The sequence below is a fragment of the Apteryx rowi genome, unplaced genomic scaffold, assembly GCF_003343035.1.
Source record: "Apteryx rowi isolate R43461 unplaced genomic scaffold, aptRow1 scaffold_8, whole genome shotgun sequence".
In the NCBI taxonomy this organism is placed as follows: Eukaryota; Metazoa; Chordata; class Aves; order Apterygiformes; family Apterygidae; genus Apteryx; species Apteryx rowi.
Genome location: NW_020451093.1, coordinates 1,721,938 through 1,734,194, shown reverse-complemented (window position 1 = coordinate 1,734,194; position 12,257 = coordinate 1,721,938). Strand labels below are relative to the sequence as shown.

General features: G+C 42.0%; 1 protein-coding gene across 2 annotated transcripts in view; it reads left to right on the top strand.

The window, feature by feature from the left end:
• The window catches only part of NCKAP5 (NCK associated protein 5), a 366,198-nt gene that overhangs the window by 122,554 nt on the left and 231,387 nt on the right, over positions 1-12,257 (top strand). The window lies entirely within an intron of this gene.

Genomic DNA, 12,257 nt, shown 5'->3' with positions numbered 1-12,257 from the left:
CGTATGTACTCCTGTTTATATGTGGGACACGTATATATACACACACACATACATACATACGTATATATTTGCCTTGAGGTGGAAGGTGCGAAGCCGCACGCGGGTTTGGAGGGTTTCCGAGCGCTCGCCTGGGCGCCTGCCTGAGCCCCTGTTGCTTCAGAGGCAGCGGGCTTTCTTTTTGTACTGTTTTTTTTTGTTGTTTTTTTGTTTTTTTCCTGGTGGCAGGAGCGTCCCGAGCAGTCCCTTATTCCCGCTGTCTGTTTACAAAGACGCTGCCTCCTCCGCGCTGCCCAAGCGGAAGGCCGGGTGCAAGGCACAGGCTGGAGGGAAGGGGACGTGGCGGCAGGGGGTTCGGGCTGAAACGCGCGTAAGCCGGGGGGTGTGAGGTGCAGGGGATCCGCTGGCAGGCTTTCCGTTCGTTTTCTGGGCTTTAGTGCGGTCCTAGATCCACTCTCCCTCTTCTGAGGTGGGTTTTCCCAGAAAATGACTGAAATACGGTGCATTTAGCGTGGCGTGGCCTTGCAGTTTCCTTTGAGGGAAAAATCCGAGGGACACATAAATAACATACTGTTGCTAGCTTTATTTTCTGTAGTTCAGATCATTCTCCACACAACAAGGAATAAAGCTGTCCCCCTAAATGAAACGGTTTACAAACTACCCCTGGGATTTTTTACTTCTTAAAAATTGATATTGCAGATAAAACCCATGTTTATCACTAGAAAGCTAGCCGAGTTTTTAACAAGGGAGGCAGCGTTTCATAGACAAGTGATTTACATCTGCGAGATTGACTGTATACATTATGGGATTGCAGATAAGCTATGTAAGTAAACAGAAGCGCACTGCTCTGTTATTGTGCATGGCTATGGAGATATCATGGGACTTTTTTGCTAGTTAATAGCATAAGGCTTCGTGGGAACTGTTTGATCTGCAGGACTTTTGCTTGGCAGTGGTTTACTTAAGGTTATTACACTCTGTTTGGAGACTTGTATTTGCTAGCCATTATTGCATTCTTAGCTCCAGGCTTCCCGGAGTTGCAGGTTAGTAGGTCAGTAAAAATTGCACTGAAATGCTGGATGTGACAAGCTCGGCTTTTAAATGTGGGAGGGAGATAACTACGCAATAATTGCAACGCTGAGGATTTTGTCCTATGAATTTTGATGCAGGTGATGAGCGAAAAATACTTGTTTTGTCTCAAATGCTGAGAATGGTTTTCTGTCTCTTGTTAAAAGAGAAAACAAATTGAGTAAATTAATTACAGCATTCTCTTTCAGGATAAAGTGAACAGTGCCCCTAGCTGAATTTACCAGGACTTAGTTCCTTTGCCAGCGAACACTGGGAATCAGGCCATTGGCATTAGCACGGCTTGCCAGTAGCACGAATCAAAATGTCATCCGGTCTCTGCTACTGTGAATTTACATGCTCCTTGTAAAACTTGAAAATTACCATGCTATGCAGGGAGGCGGTATGAAAAAATACAGCATTAGATTGCCATTGTTTGAAAAACGTTCGACTAAAAGTTTGCATCTTCCAAGTTAGAGCACTTCTGGAACTTGTTTGTGAAGCAGCGGATTTCAGAGGCGCTTTGCAGAAGCCTGAGTTTGACTTTTGCTACCTCTGAAGACCTGCTTATGCCTTGAGTAAGTGCAGTATGTGCTATAATCCCCAATCTGCCAAATACTCAAAACTTGTGATTAACTGTATACATGGAGCGGTTCCATTCACGTCATATAGCACAATTTACGCGGTTAAAGCGAACCATATGGTCCCCCCCACGCCCGGCTCAGTGGCGTGCTGATAATTAAGGATGGGTTGGAAGTGCAGTGCAGAACGCTGACGCTCTGGCAGAAAACTGAAAAGAATCAGAACTTTAGAATAATTTCAGTAGTTTCCTCTTTCCCTGAACATTGCTGAAGTGCTCTGACAGCAATGATGTATCCTTTAGCTCAGATGTGGTACCAGTTGTACTTGGCTTTTTCAATCTACCTTCTTTGTGCTTAGGTTTTTTAATAGTTTCCTCAGAAAGTTACTGCCACTTGAGCTTTTTCCCATCTGCCTCTTTGCTGCTAATTTCATGGAGCACTGATTCATTGGCAGAGTGAAGTGTAAGTGTATGGTCCTTCGGTGTGTGGCGTCACCTTTCTTAAGCAAAAGAGTTATCTCTGTAATAATTATTTCATGGTTAACGTCTCCACTTCTGTGCCACATAAGGCTTATTACAACTTTTGCAGAGCGTTACTGCTCTACCACTGGCTGACTCGAATGAATAAATCCCTACACAGATAAGCTCAATAAGAGAAGCCAAATGTACCAGGTGTTGTGTATAAATCCTCTTCTACACTGGTTAACTTTCAGTTTAAGACCCCGATTTTGCAACCAGTTAGACACCTGCTTCACCTTCGAGTTACAGCTTTGCAGTAGGCAGGCTGCCCCCAGTGTGAAGTTAAGCATGTGTGCGGTTTGTCTGCAGCGCTAAAGCTTGCAAAGATGTGCTGCCCAAAAAGGGTGGAAGGCAAAAACCCTAACCCCTTGTGCTTTGCTCCTAGCCTCAAGAATTAGGGTAGATAGCTGCTATTAGCTTGGCTATTTAGTTAAAATGTAATTGCATCGTGTGATGGAGCTGGCTGGGGACTGGTGTTTAGGCAGTGGGGCTTGTGTTTGTGCTTCTGGCTGATGTTTCTGTGGAGGTTTGAGGCCACTTTTTCCACCTGTGACTGCACTGTGGCGAAGCTGACATTGTCAGAACACTAATACAGAACTGCCACTGTGCAGGAATCACTTGATGAAGAGGCAATTTTAATAATACTCAAATGAAAACATCAACCAGAAGCCTAGTAGTTTTCTCAGTTATGTTTCCTTTAGGAAGAAGGTCTGGAGGAATTGCTAAAGCAAAGTTCTCTTTATTGTTTTTAATGCTTTGGTGTTTCACATTGGTCATTTCTTAGAGTTTCTATTAAACAAAGAATTTATAGAATTAGAGAGGTAACACATACAGACCCAAGCTGTTGTGGACATGATTTTACAGAAAATCAGGCAAATTCTTCTTCTTTTTTTTTTTTTTATATGTATATATATTCAAATGATTTAAAACATTAAGGAAAAGACTGGGTGTTCTGCCAGCAATGCTCACGACTTGCAAAATTCTTCTAAAAATCAGAGAGCTTGGAGTTTTCTAGTTCTTTGAGAATTGCTTTTTCTTCTACACTTTCCCTTAAAATGGAAATGGGAAGCATTTTCTTTTTTTTAACAGTTGAGAAGCTTTAAAATACAGAAACTAATGGCTCTTAAAGGAGAGTCAAGTACTTCTCCCTCTTTTGCCGTGGAGTGTGCGCTGACAGTTCACATTTGAAGCATAAATTATTCCCTCAGAATAATCAGAATGCAAGTAAGATCAGGAAGGGAAAACCAGGGTATGGAAAGGAAGAAATTTTGTTAARCTCACAGAAATGGATTTTCCAACACTGTTCTGTGTTGTGAAAGAAAAAAAGAAAGTCTTTTTCTTTCCCATTGCTCACCTTAAGATTTCTCTTAAATTTGTGCAGTTCTGAGTATCCAAGCCAAACACTTACCAGTTGCTTTCCATATACATCCTTGTTTCATCTTCTAATAACTTTCCTTGCATTGTGTATAAAACCCCTTTAAATAGACTCTTGGCTCCTGGTGGCCTGTGTTGTTCTGCATGGACAATGCAGCTGTTCTCTCATTATGTGCACTTGAATCCTTAAGGCTTTTCAGTAAAATCTGTGCCAAGATTTTACCCATGTTGCTCTTCTGAGCCACTACAGGAAAATAAATTCTTCAGCCATCTGTATATTTATTAATAAGAAAGTTACTTGTGGCTGAGTACACAATTTCCTTATTCTGAGAGGATTTTTTTTTTTTTCCTTGAAGATAAGCTATATGCTTTAAGACTCTCAGTGATAATTCTAATCTTTTGTCACATCATTATCATATGCACAATCATTTTGGTGGAAACTGGCCTTTACAGAACTTTTCCGCTATTTCTTTCCCTTTCTGCCTCTGTGGCTTGCCCTGCGCCTCTTCTCTGTGCCCACTGTGTCTGTCTGCGTTCCAGCATGCGTCGGCTAGTCTGAGACCTAAAAGCCAAGTGGTATTTTGTGAAATGATGACCCCCACTGACTTATTGCAACCTGAAGGGTAGGTATGGCCTTCGTAAATACAGAACAGTTGCACAGCTTGATAAGCATGGAATCTGGGCCAGACCCATTGCAGTAAACTTACAATTCTGTTGACTTTGGTGGAGTCCAGAGCTACCAGCTGAACCATGCTCAACATGTGGCATGTCTTGGCCTTTTTTACATCTGTAATAAAGTGATTCCCGGTGGCTGCTGAAAATGAGATTGAATCAGAATTGTTCCTACTGATGGTAAGGGGAATCCTGCATGCTGACTTTAACAATTTGCTATATAGAAAGACATTTTTACATGTAAATAGCACATGTAAGGAGTGCCGGGAATGCCTCTGACACCTGTCCCTTAGGTGAGCATTTGTAGTTCATAAAGTGGGAGCAACATGCCGTACGTTTTTCTACACAATTCTCTCCTGCGTAACATTGGCTTTACTTCCACTGCTGTAGCTTGTCTTTTGAAGATGAGAAAGTGGGTATCAGTATCCAGTCGTCATTATCAGACTTACCTATGGAAAAGAAATAATTACAGTGTTATAGCACGCTGTTATGGCTTGATTTTAACACTCTTGTTAAAACAAGTATGGTTACATTTGCATTGGCATTTAAGTAGGGGCCCATGCAAGGACTCAATAGGTTCATGTATATTATTGACCGGAGTGGCACAAAACGCCTGTACTCAATTTGCTGAGATCCTTTGGGGTTCCAGGGCTGGAAGTCCACTTTGTCTTTGTACTGGCCGTAGAGGTTGCACCAGTTGCTGGCCCTGGACATGCACCAAAGGCTCAACTGCTTGGGGAGCACTGCATCTCCATTGCACATGGGGTGCTTTGGTTGTCATCTGGGTGCAGAACTTCAGCCTTGGTTCCTCCAGCAGGGAAGCAGCTGGAAGCTCATCAGTGGTGTGCTCCAGCCTTCACAAGTAGATGCAAGACAAATTGGTGACTAAATAGGACCCCTCTGGCACTGCTGCAAAGGGATACTCTATTAAGTTTGAAAAGCAGTATTAGGAAAGTGTCAGAGCTAAAAGAATAAAAAAACTGCAATGGAGCAGTCTGTCAGGTCTTGAGATTCATGATGCAGATGTTATGTAGTGTAAAAGCGGGAATGGAAAAAGATGTTGGGATCTGCTACAGCAGACATTTTGGTGGGAGAGAAAAACGAGGTAAAAATAGAGGAGAGCAAATTTGGTATTAACAAATGTTAGAAATCTTTTATTTTGCTGGGACTCGTTTTGGGAGGGGGATGTTTGCATCAAAGAAAGGGTCATGCTTTTCATAGCTAGCTAAAAATATTTTTGATAAAAGCTAATGCTGTCACTCATCACTGTGTTGTGAATGCACTTAGCATAAAATGAATAATGGCAGTAGTCCCTGGTGGACTTGCTTTATGGAATAATGAAARTATGTGGATATTTATTGTGCTTCTTGTTGGCTGATTTTTAGGTTTTGCGCTGAGGTGGAGGTTAGGTAGGTTGGGATGTATCAATATGTAAGCTTATCTCTCCCTTGTCATGGAAAGACTTTTCTAAGAGAGATATTTATAGCAATGCTTAGATTAATCCAGACTCTGATAATATTTATCTCCTTCACATCATCACTCAGCAGTGGTGTAGCTGTGATAGGCCTAAGGGTGGTAAGCAGACAAGGTTTTGTAGTCATGGGTGTCTCTTACTAGATTAACAGAGAAAAAGAAGTCGAGCTTTTGGCACGTAAGCCCTATTGTGTCCAGAAGCTTGTCTGTTCTTTCAATTTAATTAATATCCTCTCTTTTTAAGATGGCAACCTGGGCTGAATTTTTTTGAGTCAAATCCAAGGCAGTTGAAACGCTCCTGATTTGTCCATTAGTAGTTGGATCAAACCTCAGTGTGAAGCATGGAATAAATAGCTCTGACATGTTTTGCTGAAAGCTTACACCAATAAATTTCAAGATATTTCAAGGCAGCTGATAAGTTAACAACCACTACTGTCAGATCTAAAATATAATCTGTAGTCCAGTCAGGCGTGGGTTTATTGATGGTACCAAGGGGACCTAAGCATGGCATTGCCCTCGCTCCCTCCTCTCCCCCAAATCGGTCCTGCGGCTGCAGAGCTCCTGCATCACCGGGCAGAGTCGCTGCTCTGCAGCTGCTGCCTCTTGCCAGTCACATCGGTAGTTTTTCCTCTTCCCTGCCTTCAGAAAACTTGCCCCTTTTCAGCCTTTTAAAATTATATTAGAAAATATCCTATCAGTGATGGGAGTTTTGAAGCGCCTTTCCAGTGTAGTGAGACCAGCAGTGAACCAGTGAAAGAATTTGGATTAAAAGTGCATTTGAGGTCTTAATTTATTTATTTGAATTTCTCATAACCAGTGCAACTAAGTGCACTTTTTTGAGAGACTGCATCAGCTGCTTTACAGAGGAAGCTGCTCAACTCAGTCCTAGTGTCTTAAAGAAAGCAAGTTCGTTACTGGGACCTTTCCTAAATACAGCTCCAAGGTCTTTTTTCCTTTTGTAAGAGAAAGAAGCTTTTAACTGCGGGAAACGGCGCAGCCTAGGAAGTCTGCCTGGCGGTTTGGTGGAGGCCGCAGGCAGGACTACGGGGCGGCGGGGAGGCGCAGCTGGGCCTGGCGGTGGCGGTGGCGGGGGCCTGGMTGCGGCGGGAAGCCGGGTGGAGGCGCTGCCCTGGCAGCGTCCGTCCCCGTCACCGCTCCATCGTGCTGGCCCAGGGCCCGTGTTGGCACGTGAACCTGCTTGTTCTATCCATGTATTCTTGCTTGCTTCTTGAACTAACGCGCTTTGAAGCGCTAATGATTCCAGCCCGGTCCTTCCGGGTGCTGCATTTCTCAGCCCCCGTAGACCCACATCCAGTTTGGGTCACTGGACGGCAGGGAGAGCTCGGGCCTCAACTAAGCGTGAACCTGGCTTGTGTAGTTCGCTCCTGCCCGGGTAGTCCCCGTAAGSCATTTAAATAAGACTGGCTTGCGCGGGCAGAACACTTAGAATAAGGCTTCGTGAGTGTTTTGCAGGGTGTCTGGAAGATGGTGTTAGAGTACGACAGTGYCACGGGATGGTGGGGTTCAGCGGAGTGCTGACCGGTGGGCACGTGTGCTGCTCCTCTCCTCCTTCCTCCCGTACTGCCGGGCTTCCTCGCGCGTGAAGTCTTTCACTGCTTTCTGAATGTCGTTCTGGAAGGAAAACCTATATCCTCAAAAGTTTAAGRGCCTCATTGACCATCCTGGTTACTGATCTACAGGGGCTTTTCGGTGGTGGGCGATGGAAGTTGCCACGTGCCTCTGCAGCAGTGGAGCTCTGGCTCAGGGGTGTCTCAGCTTTTGAGGGAGACAGAACGACCTTTTCTAATCTATCAGCATTCATAAAAATGATGATTTTGTCTGACTGTATTAGAATTACAGCCTTTATTCAGGCTGGCTACATGAGATAAAACTCCTTCAAAAGGAAAGGTGTTTTAGTTTATAAAATATGACAGAGAATTAAATGAGATTACAGATATCCTCTTTGGCTGCAAGTATCTACCTAAGGATAAGACTAAACTATTTCTATCATAATAATTAACAAAATATATTCTATTAAGAAACTGAATAATCTGCACATTGATATTTTAGATGATACCCGTCTAGTTGTATAGATTCTTTGTATAGGGTTAGCATAATAATTGTCAGTACGAGCACCGTTCGTAAGGCTTGGTGTTGTCTAAAACTGGGATAATACTATAATGCTGTATTAGATTTGCTTCCAATAAAATCAGTTAATCTTTTTGCTTTAGCTGACATACAGCAAAATTGTAAAGGTTGCAAATGAAGACTGGTTCCACTGAGTGAGTGAAAGTACCATTTTGATTTTTTTTTTTTTAATGTTGTACTGGGATGATGGCCAGTTGGCCTCTAAAGATAGTTTCCATAGCTACTGTCCTACATGGAAGGAAAATGCTGCTGCAGCATTTTTCCTTTGTACCTTTATGGTTTTTATGCAAGCTGTCAAGACAATTAATTTTCATCAGATATATTGGTTATTAGGCTGTTGAAAGCAGGGAGGCAAGGATGGGTTCATATGATGAAAAAAGCCTTAAACTAATTTTAAAGTGAAACATCAAGAGATTTATTTATGTACGCAATATGAATGTTCCAGATTTACAAAATCCCATCACTGCCGCATCTGATATGCTAGAATGCAATCTATGCTCCAGAGACAAGGTCCTGAAATTGCTCAACTTTATTTCTGAGAATAAGAAAACCTGTCAGTGACTTGCACTGTTGCTTCGTGTTGGATTTCGTGGTTTAGGTTTTAAAACTGAACTGAAAAAACCTAGCTGTCAGAAAAGCTCCCTAATTTTTACTGGTTTAAAATAAAAACGATATGTTTCTTTGTGCTTCTTAAACATAGAAGAGCGTAGAACGAGAGCAGCAAACGCTACAGCAGTAYGTTGTGCACACATAAGCCTGGAATCTGGGAATATTTCTTGCGTTGGTGCAATGGCATCGGCTCCCTCGGCAGCGAGGCCGCCGGGCATGCCGTTTCCTAGTTGGTGCCGCTTCTGGGAGTCGTTAACATGCCATTATATGATCAACTTAAACTCCACTTTTCCCGTAGATTGCTGAGGCAGAAATAAGTATTTGAGTACTCAGATACTTAATATTTGAGCAAATTGTGTAAATTTATGGCACCTTTTCTCATTCTCTCCGTATAAAATAATGGAATGGGTCTATATTCCTGCTGCAGCTATGGATCTGGCTGTCGCATTCCCACGCAGCCTCTGCACTTGAACCCGTTCGGAGGTTTTGGCGTCGGCTTTTGCCCCCYGTTTTTCCCTCTCTCGTGCTCTGCCCGTGGCCGGTACGCGAACTGAGGAAATTGCATTGACCGTAATGATGGACTTAAGGGTCAAACTGCACCTGTGTGGGAGAACCATCCCTGAAGCACATACATCAAAACTTAGAAAAACTCATTAATTTTAGCTGTGAAGAAAAACTAGTGAAAAAACAGAGAGAAAAAGAAAAAGGGTACAGAGGAAATAAAATGGACGTAGAGAGGACGGGAGCTGGGGAGGGTACCRAAGTGAAAGCGTGGCCTTGCGATTCAGCGTGCCCATTTCCAGCGGGGTCGTGGCTGGCCGGTGAACTCCTAGGAGAAATCTCTTGTCCTTATAGGTGGGAAGAGGTTTGGAAGTTAAACCCGGAGAACTCCCGCCAGGATGTGCTGATGGCCAGAGGCCGGCGCCGCAGAGACGCCAACGCTGGAGGGTGGCAGAGGGGGCTCCGGGAGCTTTGCGTCGGGCTAAGCAATTTCTAAACCCTGCTCTTCCCCAGATCTCTCTGTCCAGCTCTGTGGTGGTCTTTCCCTTAAAAATCTGGACTAGTTATTTGTCTAGGGTAAATCGGCTGGTTAAATTGGTGTCAGTGGAAGAGGGCTGACTTAAACCAGCCATCTGGCTGCCTCTTTAAAGGATGACGTTGCTGCTGGGTATGGCGGGCATGGTTTGTTTTTGTTTTTGTTTTGTTTTGTTTTCTTCTCTTTTCATTAATACTTGTGATACTGTGAGGTACTTGTGTGCATTTCTGCGGGAATGCTTTCCTCATAAAAGGAAAATTAGCTGATGTTTTGTTAAATATTTTGGAGACAATGTTCTAAAAGATACCACTATTTAAAAAAAAAAAAAGGGCTTTGGGAAAAATTTTTGTATTGTAGAAAGTGATCTGTGTATGGGGGAAAACGGATATTATTCAGTACCTATCTAGAAAATAAATACAGTTTTTTCTGTCTGTCATTGGCAATTATGAGTGGTAGGAAGTTTTGGATCTTTAACTAAAGCTGTAGCTCTTGCAGATGAGTACAGAAAGATGCGCCGTCTATAGCATAGGTAAGGTTTTTTCATGCTGCTCTCACAGGGTAATACTGGGGGAGGGAGGTACCTGTGGATAGTTAAAACAGGACCTCATGTATTTTAAGAGTTTATCTTCACTTTTCCTACATCTGAGATTGGAAAAAGCACGAGTATACTAACTAAAATAACTGTAAATCAAACAAGTGGCTGTATCTGACGTCTGTGTAATCACCTCATACGGTCTTGGGAGGCACTGGGACATTATGTTGACATAGGGCGAGAACTTTCTGTAAAGAGAATAGCATAGGAGATGCTCCTATAAARCCTTAATTTTATTAACAGAACCCGCAGGGCAAAGCAAGAGCTGTTGCGTTTGGGTCCTGCAGTCTCACAGACCATATTTATGAAGGGATAAATATGTGGATATGTTTTGTGCAGAATAAAATGCTAACGTTTCATTTCCACGTGAAATTAGATTGTGTCAGCTTTCAGTGTGAACTGTGAAAACTGGTTTTATGGGATGTGCTGTAATGAACGCGTACTGGTTTTGCAGTGAGGATTAATATGCAATCTAAAAACATATGTGTTTTTTCTGCTTCACTAAAAACAATCCCTAGCATGTCTTTTAGATAACTTCCTAATGATAGACAAACCTCATTAAGACATTATCTTGTTAAGAAGAATGTGTCAACATGGAAATACCTCAGAGTATCAAAATATGAGCATTTTTGCAGCTTGATTAAAAAAGGAGAAGCTATTCCATTCTGCTCTGGGGACTTTAAGAAAGGAAGGCAGATGCTGAGACCTCTTGGATAGCGATCTCCTGAGTTTGGAAAAGCTCCAAAAACCTATATAGTGACTTAGTAATAACATGTATTCTGTACTTGAAAGTATTTTAATTCTATTTGCATTCTTGTAAAACTCTGCAAGAGTGGGATGTTCATTTTACTTCCCGCTAGAAGCGATGCATCTGGCTAGTGGTGATGACTACGATAAGTTATGTCAGAACACAATTTACTAGCCAGCATCATGGGTGAAAATACTGAGATCTTTCTGCTGAGAAAAATGACAAGGAGCTTTATTTCGATGTCCAATAGGTTTCAAAACATGTCATTTGAAGTGGAATCTGGAGAAATGCAGATATGTTCAAGTATCTGGTTGACATCTGAACTTCTGAAAATCTTTCCATTTTAATASTTCAGGCAGTTACTATTTTAAGCCATTTTGCTATGCATTTAATATTTGTTTGGAAATACCTGAATGCTAACATACTTTAATCATGATTCACCCATATCTTTTAMACTTATTTTGTGCGCTAACCTTAAACTTCCATTGAAAGGTGATGCTGTTTGAGCTTTGAGAAGCTGGCCTCATTTGCAGAGCAGATCTTGCTCATGTCTTTGGGGAAAATAGCTTAAAATGCTCTGAACAGGGTTTAATTGGTCTGGGGTTTCCTCATAGGTATTTGTTTCCCTTTACTCTGGCATCTTTGGAAGTTTTGCATATAATACTCTATGCTGCACCCATTATTTAAAGTGWCAACTGTAATCTTTAAAATTAGCCCGTGTGCATGCCAGCCACTGCTTGATTCAATATAAATAATGCTCTTTGAGGAGCTCTCCTTAGTCTGGGCTTGGGTCCCTGTAAATCCACGTCCTTTAAAACGGAGGCTTTTCTCTTYTTCTGGGTCTGCAAAGGCAAAGCAACTTGAGTTGGAGGTTCAAGTTAATCTTTTAATTTGTCAAAACACGTAATCAGCCAGAGGCCACAGGCTTTGATTTTTRTCTAGTTTTCTTTATAGACAGAGTGATAGAAGAAACAATTATACCATTAGTATGTAAGTGATTTTATTGCTGTAAGGCTGCATGAATATGAATTCGTGAGCTGGGTTACTGAAGGGTACTTCAAAGAGATTTTTGAAAGTGCTGTTTTTTCTTTCTGGAATAGTGTGCTGTGATTTGGACAACATTATCTTGTTTAAGACATGCTGAAGCACGGTCTTAAATCTGGGGAGAGGCTGAGGGAATTCCTGCAGTTTGACTTTTCCAAAAGAAGTTTGTTATGGTATTTCTTATTTATGTCTTTATTTTTAGAATTCCTTGTTGTTACCTTTCTTACTTTTTTTCCCTCTTCACAAAGCCAGTAGGTACACTGGTGTTTAGAGAGCTTTATAGAAAATTTTGAATCGGCTTCTCTCTCAAACTCTTTGAAGTCAGTAAACAGGATCAGATTGCCGAAATCTAAAATCGTATCTAAGTGGACACTATTATCTGTCAGAACATCCAAAATATTCT